Source organism: Lagenorhynchus albirostris, chromosome 10 (assembly GCF_949774975.1).
Source record: "Lagenorhynchus albirostris chromosome 10, mLagAlb1.1, whole genome shotgun sequence".
Lineage (NCBI taxonomy): Eukaryota > Metazoa > Chordata > Mammalia > Artiodactyla > Delphinidae > Lagenorhynchus > Lagenorhynchus albirostris.
In genome coordinates, this window is record NC_083104.1 from 26,395,211 (window position 1) to 26,419,674 (window position 24,464).

Consider the following 24,464-nt stretch of genomic DNA (forward strand, 5'->3'; position numbering starts at 1 on the left):
GAAGAAAAACTCTGTGAAACCCATGTAATGACTTGCAAAGAGGCACTGCCATTCTCAGTAAGCTGTGATTTATTAATTTTAGTTTCTTCAAATAGAATTTGAGTCATAGGGAACTCAGACTGCCCCTACATTGTCAAATTAAAATAGATAATGAGGTCATTATCTTATATTTCAGGGAAAATCTTTTTTTTTTCCTCTCTTGTTTGCCTTCCCTGGACTGTGGTGCTGTACTCAAGTGAGTTATGAAACAAACAAGTCCCAGAGGTTTTTTCTACACTTGAATGTCCAGACAACTGCCTATCTCTGTCCATTTTATTTTGTTAGTATGGAAATGCTTCACAAATAAACAACTTAAAGGGTGTGACTAAAAGATATTTATGGGGGCTTCCCTGGTGGTGCAGTGGTTGAGAGTCTGCCTGCCAATGCAGGGGACACGGGTTCGTGCCCCGGACTGGGAGGATCCCACATGCCGCAGAGCGGCTAGGCCCGTGAGCCATGGCCGCTGAGCCTGCGCGTCCGGAGCCTGTGCTCCGCAACGGGAGAGGCCACAGCAGTGAGGCCCGCGTACCGCAAAAAAAAAAAAAAAAGATATTTATGACATTCAGAACACACACAGGTCGCATGGGAGAGGGCCACAGAAATCTATCTGAGCTGAAGTTTTGTTTAGAATTTAGGTCAAACTGATCTGACTCATTAACAGTCAAAACAGGCTATGTATAAAAATTCAGTCAATACAGAAATGATTAAAGGAGGAAAATGTAAGGTTCCTCATAATTTCATTCAGTATTAACAACTTAAAAAATAGAAATCAAACAGGTTCTTTAATCTGCCGTTTAGTACCTAATAATATGACCAGTAAATACCTTATTTTTAAGGAAGGTTTAGCTTATTCTTAACAGTCATATAATATACCTACAGGATATATAAATTATATTGTGTAGAATGTTCTGTATTAGCACACGTTGCACAACGGTTTTCTTAATGATCCCCCAGTGGTGGAAATTTTGATTGTTTCTCATTTGTAACCATTAAAACAATGCCTTGAACGTATATTTTTGGATATCTGTATGATTGCTTTCTTTGGATAAATTTCTAGAAGAAGAGCTGCTGGGGAAAGGAGTATATTAGTCCGGGTTCTCCAGGGACTAATAGGATAGATATTTTAAGGGATTTAAGGAATTACTCACATGACTATGGGGGCTGGCAAGTCTGAAATGCACAGGGCAAGCCAACAGGCTGGCGATCAGGTAAGAGTTGATGCTACCGACGAGAGTCCAAAAGCCTGGACAACTAGAATTTCTGCGTTGCAGTCCGAAGACACAATTCCTCTTTTCACAAGAAACCTCAAGTTTTGCTCAGCAGACCTTCAACTGATTGGATGGGGCCCACTCACATTAGGAGATAATATAATACATTGCATTTATTGTAGTGCTTGCATGCAATGGGCAATTACAGCTACTACTACTAGGTGAACTGCAAACAGTTTCCAATGCTCAAAATTCAAGGTGTTAAGTCTAATTACTAAAGTTGATTTTAAAAATCCAAATGCTTTCAAAAAGCAGAATTCCGAGACCTAGAAATATGACATGTTCTATTACTTTTTGCTCTGTCAAAAAGTCACCCTATCAAAGCAGTTATTTGGTCATTTTCTGCTGCTGCCTGCTGTCATTTCATTCTTCACATAATAATGACCTCATTGAATGTTCAGGATAGGGAAACTAACAACCCTTGCTGGGTAGGAAATTCAATATATCTGCCAGATTATAATAAAATAAGAAGAAATCGTTTATACACATAGAACAAAATGCAATCTCCTTTAAACCACTGAAAAGCTATTGCCCTGTCAAGCGGCTATGGAATTGTAAACTTCCAATTCTTCGGTTGTTAATATTGAATATTACCACAAGTACACAAATGCTTTTTGGAAAAAAAAAAAAAATCCTGAGGCACAAGGAAACACTGTTCATCTTAGTTAACTAAACACAGTTTGTTCAATGTATTTATCAGCTCAGCATGGAAAAAGTGCTCTTCGTTGTTAGCAGATATAACGTCACCCATGTTTCCGATGCTTTGCCAGTGTCAGGGGATTAATCATACTTTTTTCAAGTTGCATCTGGAACATGACAGGTAAGAATTCATTTTCTGCACAGCAACCAGAAATCTCTTAGAAACATAAATAGGAGCGTGTCACTCCCCTGCAAAAAGCTCTCCTTCAAGCTTCCCCTCCCACTCAGGGCCATATCCAAAGCCCTCATCGTGGCCTACAAGGACCGACATCGTCTGGGTCTTGCCCACTTCTTTGCTGTCATCGGGCCCACTTGCCACTTTCTCTTCCTGAACACAACTACCCTCACCCACCGGGGCCTCTGAACTGGCCTCCATGTTGTCCACAGTCAGCTTCATCTCTTCATTCGGGTTTCAGTGCAAATGTCACCACCTCTGAGAGGCCTCCCGTGACCATCCAAAGTGCATGTCCCACCCCTAGTCATTAACTTTCACATTATCCCATTTCATTGCTTAATTTATCTTGTTGTTTGCTCTACTGTCTGTGTGAAATTTCCCTTCTTATTTGTGAAACTGTGTTTTGCCTGTCTCTCCCGCTAGGCGCTCTAAGTAGCATGAAAGCAGGGATCCTGTTTATTTTTGCTACCTCTCTGTGACTGAGCACCAGGGCAAATCTGGTTCCCAGTAAAGACCCCATACGTATTTGTTAAATTAAGAAGAAAGGAGGGATGCAGGGAAGGGATGCAGGGAAGAAGAAAGAGTAGAAAGAGAAGGGATAGATCTCATTAAATTCCTAAGAAGAGATATTTGTCTGGAAGCTGACCCTGCTTTTACCTTGCAGAAGAGTAGGAAGAGATGCCTCACCTGTTGTGTCAGAGGAAACCAAGACTCAGAGAGGTGCAGGCGCTGGATCAAAGTCACATACAGCAAGAATCATGACGCGAGCTCTCTGCTCCTAGATCGGGGGACCTTCCACTACGGTGAAATTCCTGTGAGGAAGAAACTCTCTGGTGGCCCAGAGAGGCCACACCTGGAGGCTGGAAGAGCCAGAGGACTAGAAGCCCCAAATGGAAGGCAACCTCGGGGGCCTGGGGGCCTGCTGGAGAAGCCCAACAAAGAGCCCGACCATCCAGGCCTTCTCAGGCATTCCCCATCGACCCTGAATGTCTGAGCCACACCTGTGCAGCTGGGTGCTGCCTTTGTCCCAGTCTGTCAGGACCAGGCTGCAGGATCACACACTTCCAGCCTATCCCCCACTCATTCATTTATTCAGCCAGCCAAATCCTACATGGAAACACTGTGCCAGAGATTACGGATATCAGAGCAAACAATATGGAGATGGTCTCTGCTCTCAGTCTTTGTTCTAAGAAGTGGCAGACAACTGAACAATCCGTTTCAATAAACGGAGATGAGGGGTTTAAGTCCAGGGGTTTATAGGGGCCCTAAGCTAATCTAGGCAACCAGAGAAGGCTTCCTGGGGGAGGTGATGTTTAAGTGAAGCCTGGAGGGTGAAGAGGGTATAGTGGCTAGAGAGCTGGGGAAGGGCGGGCTCCAGGCCTAGAGGTGAGAAAGTGTGTACTTTGAGGTACTGTTTTCTTTCAGAAAATGGCAACAGGATTGCCATAGTCACTTCTATCATTCATGGTGATAATAGTAACAATAACAGCTAGCAGGTATAGATCCCTGCCTTTGTGCCGGCCACTGCACTCTGTGCTTTACATACCGTATTTCCTTTACCAGGGACCTGAGAGGTATAATCATTATTATCCCTGTTGTACAGATGAGGAGACTGAGGCCGATCACAGTCCTAAAAGGAATGAGCTGGCTTCCATCCCCACCCGTTCTGGCCTAATACAACTGGTCTGTCCAGAGAGACTCTTCTTGCACAATGGAGCGTTCTTCACCTTGCCTCTCCCAGGCATATGTTATGCTTTCCAGCAGACAGGATGTCTCCTCAGCTATTCCCAGGGGTTCATCTGAGCCAGTTCCCTATTCACCTGTAGTGGGGAGGAGCTGGGGAAAATTTTCAGAATGGTTGATGCACGAGAAACTAGCTTGTTAAAAATTAATTGGCTGTGGTGGTGGCGGTGTGATGAATTGGGCGATTGGGATTGACCTGTATACACTGATGTGTATAAAATGGATGACTAGTAAGAACCTGCTGTATAAAAAAATAAATAAAATAAAATTCAAAAAAAAATTAATTGGCTGAAAAACCAATCTGCCAAAGAATCAATTAACCTGAAAGTGTCAAGGAGACTTTTACCACAGCCGTTTTGCCGCCATGTTTGAGGTTAAAGATGCTCCTCAACTGGAAGGCTGGTAAAGATGTAGGGGTGTGTGTGTGTGTGTGTGTGTGTGTGCGTGCGTGTGTGTGTGTGTTGGAGTGTGGTACAGGGCTTGGTCCAGTGCAGCTAATACATTGGAAATATTTTAGGAGGGAAAAATCTATCTTTCAGCAAAATGATTATTTGGGGAATTGGCTCAAGGGAAATGTCTTTCTTGCATATTTGGTTCTTGTGGGAATGAACAGAGACCCTCAGGGCCACCCCACACCATCCCTGGAAAAGAACTCTTAGGGAATGACTTGGTGCCTTTGAAGCTAACATCAAGAATGAGACTTTGTCCTTCACACTGCCCAGGGGAAGGCATGAGGTGGCTTCCTCCCATCGCCCATCCTAGTCTACATACATGTTTGTGGTCCCAGGCAGTCCTGTTCTATGTCCTGCTTAATCCCATCCTGCTTATCCAAGCCAGCCTCCTGAACTTCTGTCTCCAAATAACTCACCCCAATTTGGAGCAATCTTCCATGAAAGACCATTGTATACAATGTCTAGCAAGGATTCTACCAGAAAGACTTTGAATTTTTCAATGAGGCCAGTGATACCAAGCTATTCATTGAAGGGTCCAAAAAGTCTTCAAAAGGAAAACAGTATTTAGTCATTGGAAAGATTTCAAACAAAACAAAACCAAAAATGCTTCTCCTATGTTTTTTTCTTCTTGAGTCATAGAATGTTTAAATGGAAGAGAGCAGAAGCTAAATCCAACTTCTTCCCCTGATAGTTAGAAATCAAGGTCTAAACCATGTGAATATATGCTGCACATAAGTCTTGCAAGTAATTTCATGTTCAATATTTTTATTTAGCTCCCTGGAAATACTTAATGTTTCTGAAAATTGTAGATCAGAACTCTTCAAACTGTGGTTCAAAGACCCCTGAGGATATCTGAAACCCTTCCAGGGGGGTCATGAAATCAAAACTATTTTCACAATAATACTAAGATATTATTTGTCATTTTCAATCTCATTCTCTTGCAGGTATACGGTGGAGTTTTCCAGAAGGAAAACTGTTGTGGGACGTAGCCATTGTTCTGATGGCTAATAAAAACGTGTATTTGCATATTTTTATATTTTATACATTTCTTAGCTTTGATTTCTAACACGGTGATCTTCTAAATATTCATAGACATATTCTACACAAGTGAACAGTTCTTTGTGGTCTTCAATCATTTTTAAGAATGTAGAGGGGTCTTGGGACTTAATGTTTGAGAAGCGCTGCTCTAAATGAAGATTTTTTACTTTCCCCAAATTTTTCATTTTTCTTATGCGCGTTTTTGATATTCAGGTTATATGGGCATGCACGGCCTGATACTGAGTACCTATCATGTGCACATCATCACACTAAGCAATCATTTTTATTGTCATCAGCCAATGAGTGTGTAGAGTATGTATTAGCTCCCTGTCCTTGGCAAATACTGAATAAAGGGCTGTTGTATTGGAACTGTAGATGACACTACCTAGACATCCTTTATCCAGCTGACTGTGCACGCCTCACCTAGAGGGCATACACCTTTATCTCAGATTATGAGATGAAGATTTAGATGATAATAAACATAGAATTACATGCAATATTATATGTGCCTTACTCCATAACAAGGACCAGCTCTGTGTACTCTCCAATGAGGATATTTTGCTGAATTCATGCTCCTTATGTTACAGCTCCCTTCCGTCTTCCTCTTCCCCTGTCCTTATCATGCACAGGCTCGTTTCTTTTTCTGCACTTTCCCACTTAAAGTACTACTCAAGTACATTTCCACAATGAAGCCTTTTCTGAGGATTACATGCCTCACTACTTTCCCCATCTTTGCGTTACCCGTGCTTCTGTTTTCTGCACTTAGCCCTTCATGAGTAAAGTGTTGTTTAGACCCCTGGAGTCTGACTACCCACGTTCAAACCTCCACCATTTAGTTGCTTTGTCGCCTTAGCAAATTTCTCGATTTCTTTGTCTGCAGAGGATGCTAATCCCAGTATCTACTTCTTAGGGTTGCTGCAAGGATTAAATGATATGATATACATAAAAAGCTTATTAGCACTGTGCCTGGTACAGAGTAAGTGCTCACTAAATACTATCATTATATCTGATGGAACGAATAGCTGTGTGCCATGTCGCAGACACAGGTGATGCCTTGTACTGTATTTCCTTGGCCTACCTGAGTGCAGGCAGCTGCTGGAGATGTTGATAAAGCTCCCATCTTACGCTCTCTTCTCTGTCTGAGGGCCTCCCTTGGCCCGAGGAAGCCTGTTCTGCTGCAGAGAAGGGCAGTTGGAAGTGTGTGCGGGGTTAACTCTCTTGAATGCAGCCTGTAAACACTTGGGGATAAAAGTCCCAGCCTCCCTGGCCCCTGGTCTTAGGGGCCTTGGGTGTGTTCCATACAGTTTCTCAGAGGATGCCAGCAGGATCGGGTCCCAGTTGCCCATGGTGGTAACCTGCTCACTAATGCAAATTCTTTTGGCTTTTCTCCCTTCTCTGTCTCACTTTCTTCACTTTTTTGCTTGTGCCTCTTGGGATCACCTCACATAGGAGCTCCCTGTTCCCAAGTCTTTGTCACAAGGTCTGCCTTGTGGGGTACCCGAATTAAGACAGCTCCCAGCAGTTTCAACTGTTAGAGTCATTTCTCAGGGTACATTTACGTAAGGCAGGGATCTCACCCTTTTTCTTTTAATTGAGATGTAATTGACATACAACCTTGTATTATTTTTAGGTATACAACATAATGATTTATGTATATATTGCGAAATTATTACCATAATAAGTTTAGTTAACATCCATGACCACATATAGTCACAATTTTTTTTCTTGTGATGAAAACTTTTATGATCTTAGCAACGTTCAAATACAGAATACGGTATTGTTAACTACAGTCAGCATGCTGTACATTATACCCCCAGGTAATACTTATTCATCTTATAGTTGGAAGTTTGCACCTTTTGACTGACTTCACCCATTTTCCCCATCCCGAACCCCTTGCCTCTGTATGGCTTGACATGTTTTGTGGACCTACACCCAAGAACTCCTTGCTGAGTGACTGATATATTTTGAGAAAATTTTTAGTATTTAGATTCAAGACAAGGAAGTCCTATGATAGTTCTCATCACAGCTGATGAGCTTAATTTTCTCTTTGTATTCCTGTTAGGTTCAAGTTTGGAATACAAAGTTATGAAAGCTTGACAACCCTTTTTGGAAAATTTCACCTAGGAACTGTAAATTCTGAAAATGAGCCATAAACAGCGTATATTTATAAAAATAACTTCACACTTCGTTCGGTGGATTTTTCTTTGTTGAGGAATCGCCCATCTATTGAGTGACTAGTACTAACATACAACGATGCCAAAACATACACTACAAGCTACAGAGTTGTATATTTTTTTAAGTAATGGAAAACCTTCAAACTATGGAACTGAAGAACAGATGTCCTGGTGTAGAGGTGGAAACAGAAACGGGGAAAAGAGAAAAGGCCTTTGTTTCCTTCTACTAAACAATGGCTGGAATAAATTAGGAGTCTGGTCAGGTGAGGTTCATTCTTTCCAGTAAAGTAGTTAGGCTCATGTTTGTTTCATCTATGGCTTACAGATGACCTGCCATTTTCAGAAATGTTTTGGTAACTGTAGATTATATAAACAATGAATAATGTTTAAAAAAGTGAAAAATAGAAAGAAAGGTATACTAATAGTGTGTAAGATTAGTACTGAAGACTGTATGGGTAAACTATTGCCATGGTAAGTCTGCATAATAAATCATGCCCAAACTCAGAGGCTTATAACAACCTCTACCTTTGTGTCCCTAGGTTGGCTGGAGTAGCTCTGCTTGGTGTATTCATGTTAATTCTGGTGCTCAGGACGAAGGGGGGCACAACCACCTGGAGACCTTTTCTTGCTGATGGAAGAGGCACAGGAAGGTAAGCAGCAATACGCCATGCCTGTTAAGGTCTCATCTGGAAAATGACATACCATTCTGCCCACCTTCCATTGGCCAAAGCAAGTCACCTGCCAAACTCCACATCAACGGGTAGGGAAACATAATCTGTCTCTATGTGACCATGGTGACAAAAGGTGGCTTTGCAAAAACTAGTTTGGGGAAGTGGATAAAGAATTGTGACCAATAAGTCTGTCTGCCACGGGGAATAATATTAATGATCACACTGCTTTCTAATGTTCATTATGTTCTCCTTCAGTTTACGAAACATCTTATCACCTTTACCTTAATTATTCTCTCTGCCTGAAATTATTTCCCCTTACATTTCTTCCACTTCTATAATGTAAACTCCATGAAGGCAATTTTTTGAGGGTCTGTTTTGCTCATGGATGGTGACTTCTCATCTCTCAGATGCCACCAGCTGCTTATATATTGGGATTTGAGTCCAAAAGTCTTATTGATCAAAATTCATTGTGTATTCTTTTTTTTTTTTTTTGCGGTACACGGGCCTCTCACCAATGTGGCCTCTCCCGCCGCGGAGCACAGGCTCCGGACGCGCAGGCTCAGCGGCCATGGCTCACAGGCCCAGCCGCTCCGCGGCATGTGGGATCTTCCCGGAGCGGGGCACGAACCCGTGTCCCCTGCATCAGCAGGCGGACTCTCAACCACTGCGCCACCAGGGAAGCCCCACTGTATATTCTTAATCCATTTGTCTATGTGATAACTTTGTTCAGATGTTTCAACCCACAATGTGCTTAAGTAGCAGAGTATCGAGATATTGTTTTAGAAGGACAGTAATCTGGATAAAATTTATTCACCAGAGGCTCTATTTCCCACCACAAGAGACTTAAGATTCAAAGCTTAAAATATCTTGGGCTTATTGACAACCAAGACTAAATTCTCCAGTGAAATGTTTTAGGATCCTACAACATAGCTGGTTAATTGTACAAGAGTATTCCATGAAGTAGAAAAAATTACTTGTTCATCCTAGGGAGCTCAGCTTATCCTGAGACATGTAAGGACTGAGTTAGCGTCTCACATTTAGAAGGCCAATATTTATTTACTGTAGCATTGATTTCCCCAGGTAATCTGAATTTATCACACAGAAGTATTTAAGGTTTAAGTCCAAGACACTTTCTGAGATCAGACAATATCCTGATATCATAGAATCCTTCAACGCGGAAACATTAAATTTTCTATCTTTAAGCATTCATTCATTTATTCAATCAGTAAACATTTCTAAGTACCCATTATGTGCCAGACATCGTACCATACCTCAAAACACAAAGACAATGCCTCAGGGAGCTTATACACTAGTGGGAACACAGACACTTAAACAGATAATTACCATGGAATATGATCTTTGCTGGAAAGAAGACGTGTATAACGTTCACTGGAACCTTCAGATAAAAGCAGCTCAAGGTTGAACTAGGGATTCAGGGAGATTTCCTAGTAGAGATGAAATCTAAGCCAACTCATGAAAGAGAAACAGAACATTTACATGGCAGCAAAGGGGTTAGAATGGGGAAAGGAAAGTGAGAAGAAGTTTGTAGACAAATGGTAAAGTGAGTGGATAGGTATAGAAATGTATGAAAATAGCAAGTCTCGGGAACTACAAGTCACTCCACAAACTTGCCATCACACAGGGATGATGACTGACCATGATTTTTAGGGTTAAGCAAGAGCTTTATTGAAATATAATTAACCATAATATAATACCACAAAATTCACCCGTTTAAAGTGTGCAATTCAGTATTTTTTGTATATTTATAGAGTTTAGCACAGTCACAGAGCAACTTACACCGCTGTCTAATTTTGGAACATTTTCATCATCCCCAAAGAAGTCTCCTATCCATTAGTAGTCATACTCCATTCTCCCATTCCTTACCCCTGGAAACTACTAATATACTCTGTTTCCATAAATTTGCATATTCTAGATATTTCATATAAATAGCATCATACAATATGTAGCATTTTGTGACTGGGTTTTTTACTTAGCGCATATATATATATATATATATATATATATATATATATATATATATATATATATATATATATATATATATATAGGCTGTGCCACGCTGCATGCAGGATCTTACTTTCCCGATCAGGGATCCAACCTGTGCCCCCTGCAGTGGAAGCATAGAGTCTTGATCACTGCACTGCCAGGGAAGTCCCACTTAGCATAATGTTTTCAAAGTTCATCCATGTTGTTGAACATTCCTTTTATATTGCTGAATAATATTCCGTTGTATGGATATACCACATCTTGCTTATCCATTCATTAGCTGATGGACATTTGGGTTGTTTCCACTTTTGGACTGTTAAAAATAATGCTGCTAGGAACATCCTTGTACAGATTTTTGTTTGGATGTATGCTTTCACTTCTCTTAGGTATACACTGAGGAGCGGAATTGTTGGATCATATGATTTTACATAAACATACTCATATGTTTAACATGTAAGTTAAAGTTACATAATTGGGCAAGTTACATAATTTCTTTGACTCATATTTTCCTAATACTGAGAAACTGTCGAACCATTTTCCAAGGTGGCTGTACCATTTACAATCCCACTAGCAATGTAGGAACATCCTATTTTTCCTCATCGTTGTCAATACTTGTTATTATCTGTCTTTTTAATTTTAGACATTTTAGTGGGGTTTGATTTGCATTTCCCTAATGACTAGTGATGTTGAGCATACTTTCATGTGCTTATTGGACATCTGTATGTCTTCTCTGGATAAATGTTTATGCAAATCCTTGCCCATTTAAAAACTGAATTGCCTGTTTATTGCCAAATTGTTAGAGTTCTTTATATATTCTGGATTCAAGTCCCTTTTTCAGTTTATGACCTGCAAGATTTTTCTCCCATTCTGTGGGTTGTCTTTTCACTTTCTTGAAGTGTCCTTTGAAGCACAAAGTTGTTTTCTTTCTTTAATTTGATGTGATCCAATTTATTTGTTATTTCTTTTGTTGCTTATGCTTTAGGTGCCGTACCTAAAAAATCACTGCCTAAACCGAGATCATATAGATTTGCTCCTATGTTTTCTTCTAAGAGTTTTATAGTTTTTAGCTTTTATAACATCTATGATCCATTTTGAGTTAAATTTTGGGATATGGTGTGACGTAGGGGGTCCAACTTCATTCTCTTGCATGTCAGTATTCAGTTGTGCCTATACCATTTGTTGAAAAGACTATTCTTTCTCCATTAACAAGTCTGGAATCCTCATTGAAAAATCAATTGACTGTAAAAGTAAAGGTTTATTTCTGGACTCAATTCTACGCCATTTTCCTATATGTCTATTCTTATGCCAATACCACATTTTCTTGATTACTCTGATTAAAAAAAAAATGTCGGAGAACTACATTACACCTCTACCTTTAATAAACTATTCAAGAGGCAAACAGAGCCAAGGGTGGAAAAATTAATCAATTAGTGTTTTTAATCTCAATTTAGTCATAATATAACAACTGAAAACCATTTTCAGAGAAAGTAGAAAGAATTACAGGTCATCATGTTCTCTATAAAAAGCTCTTTTATGCTGATGGATCTTTTTCCCTACCCACAAAAATTTCCTGGAAGTCACATTTTTGAATCACATTTTAAATTCCTGCCTTTAATATGCACTTATTGAGAACCTGCTCTTTGCAAGTATATTTCATCTAAATGCTTCAGAAAATAATTTCTAAAGTTAATAACCATGTTTGTAATGGTATGTATTAATGTATGTGTAGTGTATTCATTTTCCACATCAGTATTTTCTGTATTTTATTTTATTATTTTACTTTCTGCCACTTAGCTGTGCAACCTTGGGTAAGTTACGTAATTCCTCTGACCCCTATTTTCCTAATACTGAGAGTACCTCCTCTCATTGAATTCTTATAAATATTAAATGAGAAACGCATATAAAGATCTTAGTAGAGTGTCTGATACACAGAAGCACTTAAAAGGCTTAGACTATTAGCTTTTACTATTAGAGTATTAGTAGGAGATGCACAATGATTATCTGTTGAAAAAATGTAATTTTCATGTGTTAATTAAAGAAACCAGAAATGGACAATAATGCAATTCCTAGAGTTCTATTTCACTAAATAAGCTCAGTTTGTTCATCTTTCCGCCTAGCTGTAACTTGGTCCCATACCCACATGAGAAAGTAGAAAGTGTTGACAGACATTCAGTTACCTTAATGTTTCCACCAACTCTAACTTCTGATTTAGTCTTTATTTGATGACTTCTTCCAAGATTGGTCCTTTTATCTTTCTATAAAAAAGATGGTTTTCTAAGCAATTTAACAGGTAAAAAAATCCTGAAATATGTGGGCAACACAAATGATGAATAAACTATTTGAAAGCACTTGTCCAAATGTACCACACTTGAATTTCAAGTCTAATCTACTTAAAAAATAAAAGTTTGCTAGTATCTCATCTTTCCCATCAGCTATAAGGGAGTTTCATTCCTTTAAATAGTTTTCTGACTTGTATATTTTCCAAGGTAAAAGTTAGTGGACATTAGCTGTGCTTTGGTTACCAAGCACTCATTCTCCTTTCTCTTATTAATAGCACCTTGATTTCTTTTGAAGAATCACATCTCTTGGGGGATGGCATCTGTTCTACAAAAGGAACATTCCTGAGCCAAGAGGGGTGGGTGTGTGGCCCAGCTTAGACAACTAGATTATGTTTTTGGATTCTGGACCTTGAGTAGCATTGCGTAAGAATGGGATGAGGGGCTGAGTTGAATCATTCCTGTAGCAATGCACAGATTTGACTATGAAATGAAGCCATTCCTTAGTTTCAACCATATATATGTCCTGAGCTGCCTCGTTTCCTGTATTTTTTGCAGCCCAGTTCCTCAGCATTCCCTTTCATTATGTGAACTTCCCTAAATCCTTCCAAGAAATCACTTCACTTGTTACTCAAAGGCCATTTCTGTTACTTGCAACCTCCCAAACTCTGAGGGATACAAAGTCTGCCTCCATCCCTACCCATTTCCAGACCATCCAAAAGAAGTAGGGCTACTTTTAGCAAGTTTTCTGTATGCATTTGCTTGTTAACTCATTTAAGCTCCCCAAAAAACCATCCGTAAACTCCCTTGAAAGTCTCCTATTCCTTTTAAGTTTCAGAATCTCTTAAGAGTTCCAGAACTCTCCTCCAAAGTATTTGATTGAAACCATGTGTGATAGGACAAAAGTGATGTTTGATAATGATGGAGAAACCCACAAAATCCTTCTTTCCCCTCCATCCTTCAGTTTTTCAATAAATATCTAATGAGGGCATACTTGCCCTGTCCTAGATGCTAGAAATACAAAAATGCCTAGGACTGAGTCTTGTCCCTTAGAGAGCCTAGAGTCTAGTAGGGGAGATAAGACACACAGAAATAGTGGTAATGCCAACAGAGACTGTGATAAGAGCTACAACTGACGTACAGATCAAGTGCTAAAAGAGCCCAAAGGAGGGAATATTAATTCAGGCTGGAAGGACTGGGGAAGATTTCAGGGGAGGAGGTGAAACCTCCAGCCGACTAATCCTCCTGTAAGTGTCCAGTGGCCAGTTACCTCCAGGAAATGGAGTTTGCAAAATTAAGCCTGGCCTGCAGAAGATCGTTTATTTTCTCTTAGCATGCCACATTACAGCTTCTAAGGTTTATGCCTTCTTGGCCAATGTAGTAAATCGCTTAGGACAGGACTGAGAACGTAAGGGTGTCAAACCTTGCTGGTCTCTGCCTAATATGTCTGGGGCCTGGTGTTTGCATCATTCTAGTCAGTGGGACCAAGAGACAACTGACCGTGGTCTGAATTGGGGCCAATGTGTTTCTCAGCAGTCTTTAAATATGGTTTAAAATTAACTACCACCTCCAAGTAGCCACGTGGGCTTCTTTTCTTCAAATGGGAACAGCGGCTACACCAAGCCTGCAACTCGTTTTCAGCTGCCTTGAAAACAGATATTCCTTTCACATCCTTTTATTTCCACATCTTCCTTTCTTCTGCCCACATAATATGGCCAACGTTCTTCTTCATTTTAACAGAGAAAGGATGCTCTGAATAAATCTGGGATGGACAATTGTTCTGACAGAACGGGCTTGAAAAACTTATTACTGTTCCCGGTCACACTGGCAGGGGTTTTGCGTGAAACGCTCCTTTCATGCTGCTAACCTTGAAGACATTAGGAGGCAGTGTTATTTGGATGTTGTGTACCTAGGTGACAACGAATTCATCTATCTAGCCAGAGAGTACATAACTGAAAGACAGAAAGCCACTTCTTCTTTAAAAAAGTTCCCATTTTGGGCTTCCCTGGTGGCGCAGCGGTTGAGAGTCCGCCTGCCGATGCAGGGGACGCAGGTTCGTGCCCCGGTCCGGGAAGATCCCACATGCCGTGGAGCAGCTGGGCCCGTGAGCCATGGCCGCTGAGCCTGTGCGTCTGGAGCCTGTGCTCCGCAACGGGAGAGGCCACAACAGTGAGAGGCCCGCATACCAAAAAAAAAAAAAAAAAAGTTCCCATTTCTCCAAGATTTAATTTTTAAATTTAATTAAAATTTATTTTAATAAAACAAATAAATAAATAAATTTTAAATTTAATTTTCCAATTAAATTTGATAAAATAAGTAGCCCAGTGCCGCCTTTCACCTACCTACAAAATTCACATTGTGGACAGTGTTTACCTAAGTCTTCTATTGGACAAGAGCAAAGGGAAAAAATGGAAGGCCACTGCTTCTTACAGAGTTTAGGAAGAAAGACTTTGTACGTCATTATTTTATTGAACTCTGCTGTGTGAACACATTGGGGATGGTGCTTCTGGGTCTCACACTCCCAGAAGCTCCTTGGGAACGACATAACATTCCTATGGAAGTCGGTATAAAAGAGGAAAGAAGGCTTCAGTGGGAATTCTAATGCTACCCTGATTTCCCCAGCCTCAGTGTCCTGAATTTCCAGCTTAGTTCAGTGACCAATGGGATGTCCTGACGATCTTTCATACTTGGGAAGGGGTGTAGATAGAGAAGGCAGAGGTCTTCAGCCCTATGGTCCTTCATTTTTTCCCAGTGGGAAAAAGTCATTTCTGAAGTTTATCCTATAGGGCAGAGGAGATTTCTGGGGCCCAATGGGTGCATACATATTTGCTGTTATGCGTTGAATTGAGTCCTCCATAAAAGATATGCTGAATTCTTAATTCCCAGTACCTCAGACTGTGACTTTATTTGGAAACAGGGTCACTGCAGATGTAATTAATTAAAATGATGCCATGCTGGAGTAGGATGGGCCCCTGATCCAATATGATTCGTACCCTTACAAGAAGATGGCCTCGTGAAGACAGAGACACAGGGAGAACGCCATGTGACGACTAAGCCAGGAAATGCCAAGGACTGCCAGCAAACATCCAGGAAGAGGCCAGGAATGGTTCCCCTGCAGGTTTCAGAGGGAGCCTGGCCCTGTTGACACTTTGGTCTCAGACTTGTAGACTTCAGAACTATGAGATAATAAATATCTGTTGTTTTAAGCCATGCAGTTTGTGGTACTTTGTTACGGCAGCTCTGGGAAACTCATACATTTGCTTAAAACTCTCCTAGATTGTATTTTCTTGATACCTGAGACTCAGACATCCAGGTCAGTGGTCCACTTTATACATACCTCCTCCTCCAAACCGTGTCTTTTGTTCTACACCCCCTGAGCATCTCCTAAGTTTCCCATATGCTTTCCCACTTCTGGGAGTGTGCTGCCTTCCTGGCACAGCCAGAACCCAGGACGCCGGGTCTGCTCAAAGTCTACTCATCATTCAAAGTCAGTTCAAAGGGAAAACTCCCCCATCAATCCTGAGTGAGCAAGAGTAACACTGCCCTCCAAAGTGGACTGTTTGTACCAGCGCTCTGCTGGCCATTCAGCTAGCTGACTGCATGTCTAGGTTCCCTCCATATATTATAACTCTTTAAAAAGTTGAGACTGTTCACTTCCTTTTGTATCTCCGAGATGCTTGCTTCTCAAAGTACAGTCCTCAAACTAGGAGAATAAGTTCAGAGAATCTCGGTCCCCATCCCAGACCCAAATCAGGATGTGCATTGTAACAAGCTGCTGTGAGATTGCATAGATAGTAAAATTTGAGAAGCAGCCCCTAGAGGACCTTGGCATACCAGCGACTATTTACTCAATGTATCCTTTGCATCTGCTACTTAGCTGAGTGTTTTTACTGATATTATTCCAAATTAGACAAGTCTATTAGCAATTCAAGGTACGTATTTATTACTCCATTACACAGATGAGAAGATTGGAGGGAAGCTAGATTGGAAACTGCAGGGAATATTCCCACCTCTCTTCCCAGTTCAACACAACTCCCACGACTTGGCCTACCTAGTGGTTTTTCAGGCAACAATCGTAGCTGTGCAGGGAGTTGGAATCTCAGGGGGAAATCTGAGCATCTGTTGCTGACATAGGCCTCTTTTTGCTAGTTTAACACTTAGCTGATGAACCCATGTCTCTCCAGATACTCCATCAAAAAAGGGTTCCATGGAAACACTCACTTTGGGAAATGCTGCAAATTACACAGCCTTCTTGAAGATTAATAGTGTAGAGCCACCTATTAAAGGCTTCATTCTATGACCTCGGTAAATATACCTACTTAGCTTGGTTTAACTCAGTTTTCCGTGAAGTTTATTTGACTCCAAATTCGGTTGTGTAACAGCCATTAACATTCTGTGAAGGGCACTTTGGTTTAAAATGAAATGTTAATGACAAAGGGAGATTAACAGAGAGGTTCAATTCATGGGTTGCTTTTTAATTGAGAGAGAAATAGACACACACAGAGAGAAAGACAGAGACAGAGAGAGAAAGAGAGATTTCTCTCCTGTAGTATTCTTCGAAGTGGAAGTTTTCTCAAAATGAGGTATTAGCATGTGGGAAGAGCTAGGAACCAGCATGAGCTCCTGAACCACTAGGAAGAACGGTTCATTTCTCTATGCATTATTTAATATAACGTCCTCCCTAGAATCTTCTGTTCCATGCTGTAACTCAAGACAAAGGCCTTGGATAAAATTAAGTAGGATGCTAACTCTGAAGCACAATGGGAAGATAAAGTGCCAGATTAAATCATACTAACTTTTAAAAATGATCACCAAGGTCATGGGCTTGACACATGGGGGGCGTGGTATGGCAAAGAAGCAGGAAAAAGCCATGCAAGAGACATTAATTACCCATCAGGGGGTTGCTGGGGAGAGGGAGCCGGAAGCCTTACGCATTTGGCTACCAGAGGACATCTCTTTTCAAGGATTCTTTTCCTCTTGAGAGGAAGGGCTTCATTAAGAGGCTTTTTGCTCGGGGTGGACTCCGGGTAGTTCCAAGGGTAGATTTATCTGTATTCTTGGCACTGATGAAGAGCAGCTCCTGGTCCACAGAGCTTCTCAGGGTTCTGGCAAGTAATGCCCCCATTCTCTGGAGTTTTTTTTAATCAAGGACAGGCATCCCTTTAATGCAAATCTAGGGCAGTGGTTGATCACTGCCTGTGCAATAACAATGGAAATGACAGGATGGGGTTTCCCAGGTATTTTCTTTTCAGAAATAAAGAGTGGATTTCAGGTTGGTTATTTGGAAGTAGAAATGTCTTCCTGAAGCTCTTCTCTGTGAGGACGTGGACACAATCACCTGAAATGCCTTTTGGATGATGTGTCTGCCATCAGTTATACAAAGAGACACGAAAGCAGGCAGATTGCAAGTGCTACATGGGTTTTCCACTGAAGTCCATAGATATTTTTTTTTCCCATTTAAAAAAATATTCCTTTATTCAAATAGTTTTTCAGGTTGTATCACATCTGGCCAGGGTTTGTGAATACAGAGGATGGGCATCACCTAGAAGCCACACTGAAACTGAAAAATGCAGATCATCACAGAGGAATATAAAGATTCTCAGGCTGTTGCCTAGCAGTGGAAACAACCCTGATCCCCATCACCTTTTCTGTGAGAAGGGCTTCTTCTACAAAATAGAAAATTTAATAACTTACAGACTTTCACCTCTTTACCCAAGCTCTTCCTCCTGGAAACATTAACAATTAATGATTTTTTATTTTTTACTTTTATTTTTTATTTTTAAAAGAAAATAGCTTTTTATGGGGTTTGTGAATATCCTTAAGGAGATTTTTTTTTTTTTTTTAACTTGTGAGATGAAGCAGGATTTGTGGTTTTAAAGTAGTATCTTATTTGGGGTAAGATTTCAATTTTAGTTTGTTTTCCAGATTTTTCTTACAAGTTTTTTTTTTTCTTTTTCTTTTTAAAAAGGGTCATCCTTGAACCCTCTTAAGTTCTATGCAAAATTTTATGTTTCTGTTCATTTTTCTGGGGAAAAGTTCCAGTTTCTTCATGGCCCACAACAATTTAAAATATACTGCCTTAGAGTGCAGAGATTATAAGTAAGAATCCATCAATTATTACTGTTATAAAGAAGGTTAAGGTCAATGTGGTACAGAACTTTCAGGACAAAACAGAAAAATCTTTTTTAACTTTTACATAATTGCCACCATTTAATACCATAAGAACAGTGGTCATATTAATCAGGGTTAATAAAGCTGAAACTCTTAGGAAAACTGCTTCATAATGACAGAGCATATTCAGGGTTATTTTAACTGGGATTCTTGGTCTTTATGTCAATTATTATGAGACTAAACTTTGAGCAGTTCTACTTTGATTGTTTCTAGAATTTGTAAGTTGCCCAAATAGCATGCTCTTAGTTTGATTTACCTTCCAAACCCCATTTTTACCTTATATTTAACAGTTCTTTTCAACTCAGATTGCAAGGGATGGGAACTAAGTTTTAAAAACCACTTATAGTGGGGCTTCCCTGGTGGCGCAGTGGTTGAGAATCTGCCTGCTAATGCAGGGGACACGGATTCGAGCCCTGATCTGGGAGGATCCCACATGCCGCGGAGCCAACTAGGCCTGTGAGCCACAACTACTGAGCCTGTACGTCTGGAGTCTGTGCTCCGCAACAAGAGAGGACGCGCGATAGCGAGAGGCCCGCGCACCGCGATGAAGAGTGGCCCCCGTTTGCCACAACTAGAGAAAGCCCTCGCACAGAAACAAAGACCCAACACAGCAAAAATAAATAAATAAATTAATAAACTCCTACCCCCAACATCTTCTTAAAAAACAAAAAACCACTTATAATTCAGAACATTTTCTTTTATTCCCAGTGATTTGGGAACTCAAAACCTTGGCTGTCTCTTTCCCTATGACTGACTGCTGTAACCCACACTGAGAGCTTCTGGTACCATGCTTATTTTGACAGAATGTGTTCAGTTTCTCTTTGCCCTCCGAATCACATCCTAACTTTACCCAGCAGTAAGTAGTAATATCCTTTAAGGAAGAGTCTGCTTTTCTTTCCAAGGGCACGAGGCCCCTCATATTTTCTTACCCAATCATGAAGAACAGATTTATAGTTACTTGTATGAAATCTTTTTTTTTCTTTTTTACCAGTCTACAGCATGGACTCTCTAAACTGGTAAAGACTACTTTTTTGATAGGAAAAGTCTGCCAAGAGGAGAGCTGAACTCAGACATGTTTAGCTACCCAAAACATAATTGGAAAGAGGAAATTACTGTACAGGATATATTCCCTCTCAGACATAATAATGATGAAACAATAGGGGTTATTAACAGGCTCAGTTCAAATGCTTAGCTTTAAGCACAACGAATATAATTTTGAGTTTCACTCTACCTACTGAAAACACCCAAACGAGCATTCCAGGTTGGCAACATTTATTCTGCAATTTAAATTCAGAAAGTCAGAATTTCATTGTATATTAAAATCCATCGCCGTTTCTACTTCTGCTGAAGATTTTCATTGGTTCAGCTTCCGATCTTCACCTCATGAGGACTCAGTCACAAAAGGCACAAGGCTAAAAATATTCACTTTACTTATCCTGTTGGGTCCACTTGCTCCAAAGGATTGATTATACAGCAGTGCACAGAAATAAAGACTATGGAAACCCTTCTGCAGCTTATAAGTTAATCACTATCCTTTATATTTTTTGTACATGAGGAAAGGTACAAACTTGATACCCACAATACTGTTTGCTTGTCATTTCTAGTCTGCAAAGTAAAGTTTGGGTTGAAAATCCACAGTCCAAAGAAACCTCCCTCGCCAAAGCCATTCCCTCCAAAGAGGAAGGTAATGGTCAGGTCTGATAACAAGGAAGAGTTCTGAGCCTGTAGAGGTGAATTCAGGAGACTTGCCTCTCTGGGCCACGGCAGCAACTCTTTTTAGTAAACTGTGCACTAATTGCTGCCGTCACTTGGCGTCAGCCCTCCAGTAATAAGCAAAATAAGGTCAACAAACTACCAAATCCCAAGTCCTCCAAGTGTCAAGAGCTTCCCTACTGCTGTGTCAGCGTGTCCCAGACAGAAACGATCTACTCCAAAACACCCCAGGAAGAAGGAGTAGAGCAAAGTGCTTAGGAGGTACCGTCCAGGACACTTTATACAAGGTGTATTCTCTCGTAGGAAGGTCCCAGGACTGGCACATTCGATTCCGTCCAGGGCGCGGCCCTGGACGGAGGTGTGCTCCATACCACTGTAGGCCTGACCACCGAACTTGAGACAGCCATAACCAAGTTCCTGGGATGCCGTTGCATTTCCAACATGGTCCGCTGGGTCTCCACACTCTATAAATTCATCGGGTAGGTAAGGGCAAGGGATGACTGGAGAGTGGGGTCGCCACAGCCCCAGCTCGCAGAGCAGGTGGCGCCCTCCGGGTGGGTAGCGCCAGCGGATGTGGGCTCGGGCTCGGCGGTAGTGTTGTACCAGTGGCTCCGAGAGACACAGTGCAGCAGCAGCAGGAGATTCCCCATCAGCAAAGCCGCCTGGCCGCAGAGAAGTAACTCACTCACCGGGCAACCACCCAGCACCATCTTCCCGGGCCCAGTGGCGGAGACCCGGCCTCAATAGCAAACCCCGGCCAGCACCGCTGACCCAAGCCCCGCCTGGTCAGGCCTCTCCAAGCAGCACCCCATAGATATTTTTTTTCACTGTGCCCTGTGAGCTCATTTCCCTATATTATTTGCTGTTATTCTGCCTGGTGTTCCCTCTGTCCAGAATGCCTTGGTTTGGCCCCCATTTCTGCCTATTGAAATCTTACCCGTTCTTCAAGGTCCCATGCAAATTTCTCCTCTTCAGAGAAGGGTTTCCTGATTACCTCCAGAGAAACAAATGCTACCCTTCTGTGGTCTCTTTGGACCTTTCGTATAGCATTGATCACATTTTGATTTCTACTGTCATAGTGCCCATGGCTATCTCCGAGGTTCACCTTTGAAAATGGGATTGGATTCTATATCTCACTTACCCCCCAGTCACACTGAGCTCATAGCTGATGTTCAGTAAATGCCAGATGAATTGTACCTCAACACTGCAAGAGACTGCAGTTGCAGGTAGGCAAAGTTTAGCATTCAGCATCCTGATTTGGATGACTAGATGATATTCCCCTTACTTCTAGGCTTGTGCTTCTTTCTTTGTTTGCTGATCTGCTTCTAGACCAGTGTTTCCCAAATGCTGGTCATTCGTATCACTCTCATGAGTCATATCACATCTGTGGATCACTTATGCTCCCACTTACTTAATATCTTTCTTTAAATTGATTCCTCTTTTCCTGACACTACCTCATTTAAAAAGTAGACCATTTACCTCGAATTAAAAGTCTAGTATCACTTGCCTTTAATAGAAAATAAATATATGTATGAATACAATGAGAATAAAACCTTCTTGAATTCATTCATATGACAAACATTTATTGAGCATTCACTCTGTACTGGGCACTGTGCTAGGAGCTGGGATACAGCAGTGAACAAGTCCCAGCTCTTTGGGCTTACACTCTATCAGGGAAAATGGAAAATGAACCACCAAACAGGAAATATACCACAATAAAAGCTATAAGGCAAATGAAGCAGAGCACAGAGATGGAGAGGAAGTAGGGAACTATTTAGATAAAGAGGTCAGGAAGGGCCTCTCTGAGGAGGTGATATTTGAGCAGAGACCGGGAAGAGCAAATCAGGTAACTATACGGAAGCAGAGGCTTAAAGAGCCCAGGTAAGAGCAGACATCATGGTCCCGAGAAGGGAATCGCTCTTGGTGGTATCTCAAGGCCTCTGTGGAGGCGGATTTTATCTCAAGTCCTGGAGGAGGGGAGTGCGGCTGCAGGGTACTGAGGGAGGGAAGAGCACCAGGAAATGAGGTCAGAGACAGAAGCAAGAACAACACCATGTCAAGCCTCACGGACTAAGGCAATGACTGATTCATAAAGGGACGGAGATTCTAGAACATGCCACTGCACTCTGGGAAATAACGCCTTTCGTTCAGTGAAGATCTGAGGGAAGTCTCCTTCGGCCTCCTAACTGGAACATCGTTCTTGGTTCATGACCAAACCCTGCAGTCAGCAGTCTTGTCTCCAAGAGATGGGGGCATTTCCGGGGACCCAAAGGGTTCATTGCCTTCTCTCTGGTTCCCTACACTCTTCGTCCCTTTTGGACAGTGCCAGGCGCACAGCAGACACACCTTTATCCTCAGTGGAAGGAAGGAAATGTGTATTGCTTCTGCCTTCCGGATTGTGTCTCTTTGCTATGGATCCTGCTACTGACCCCACCCTGCCAGAGCCAGCAGGGAAGAGAAGTATCATCAGGAAAGGCCACTGCCCTTGACTTCTCCTTCTAAAGCAGAGGTTCTCAGTGAGGGCTGTCCACCAAAACCATGTGGAGAGTTTTGTCAAGATACTGATACTGCTTGGGTCTCAGCTGCAGAGGTTCGGGCTTAACTGGTCTGGTGTAAGACCTGGGCATCTGTGGTTTCAAAAGGTCCACGGGTGATTCTAATGTGCTTCAGGTTGAGAACCACTGCTTCAAGGGAAGTAAGCATTTTCACCTCCATTTTCACAGAAGGAGAAATCAAGAATTTCAATTTTCTAGGCTTGCATAAAAACTAGTATTTTGAAGTGATATAGATACATGGGTGGGCAGGGAATAGGAACACACTAGATGTGAGATTCCCTGTGCCAGGCATAGAATATTAAACAAGACTGTATGTAAAGTGCTTTGAAACAAACATGTATTTTGTTATAGTCAGTGACTGCAAAGATCTGTGAAAAGTGTTCAGATCAGAGGGAACAGCAAGTGCAAAGGCCCTGAGGCAGTATTGTATTGGAGGAATTGTGGAACAGGGGAGAATGGTAAGAAATGAAGTCAGAGATGTTAATTTGATTCATTCCCTATTTATTACCCTAGCAAATGAGGTCTTTTTTCTTTATAAAAATTAACCTCCTGCATAAAGTCTCTTTTTCATATGCTACTCTCCAGATACATTCTGCATAGCTGGAATGTCCTTCACCCTTTCTGGTTTACCATATCCTAGTCTAGATTCTCTATGTCCTTCAAAGTTCTATTCAGTTGCCACCACCTTCAGGAAGCCTTCCGTGATCGTTCCAGATGGATGCAATCTCTCTCCTCTGTAAAGCACCGCAGCCTATTCCTTTACCCTTCTAATGGACAGTAGCTCTCTTTGTCTTATCTCTCCAGCCTGTTATGTACCCCCTATCCCCTGCCCCACTCGAAAGACTAGGTCCAGGTCTGAGCTCTCTGGAAGTCCCTTTCTCTTTGCTTAGTGCTAGCCCTGCATTATACACAAAAGTAGGGCTCAAAAACATTTACTGAAGGGTTAGCTATGTGCCTTCAATTCTCTTCAACAAGAACAGCAATCCAAACAACCTAAGCACATCTACACAGTAATTAAAGCAACAAACAAAACTGTATTGGCTCTTGGACTCTGAGCGCATTCTTGACTTTCCGACAATGGTTTCTGATCATTCACCTTTGAAAGAACATATTGCAATTGAAACGAAACATATCAACCCAGACAGTTTCAGAAAAGCCAAGTCATTTGTTCACTAAGAAGGATCACGGTAGCCAGGAATGAAGACCACAAGGAAATGAAATGCTATCAGTTTCATCTATTTGAATAGTCACTTGGGAGTAGTGCAGAAAACAGAAGGTGGCGAGATGAAAAAAAGAGGACAGATCAAAAGCACTGTTGATATAGACAGTGGGTTGGCTTGCTGTGGTCAGTGGTGTGTGACTTTCTGTGGCCAACCTGATTTCTCCCATGCCTATGGATTCTCCCAGAAGGATTCCCTTTATGGTCAGGGACCCTAGTATTCAATGATTGACAAAACCAGTCTTGTTTAACCCAACCACTACT

The 24,464-nt window shown here is 41.4% G+C and overlaps 1 protein-coding gene and 1 pseudogene across 2 annotated transcripts in view; both read right to left on the bottom strand.

The window, feature by feature from the left end:
- The window catches only part of SYNPR (synaptoporin), a 293,628-nt gene that overhangs the window by 51,364 nt on the left and 217,800 nt on the right, over positions 1 to 24,464 (bottom strand). The window lies entirely within an intron of this gene.
- Positions 20,490 to 21,136, bottom strand: LOC132527974 (TM2 domain-containing protein 2-like; annotated as a pseudogene).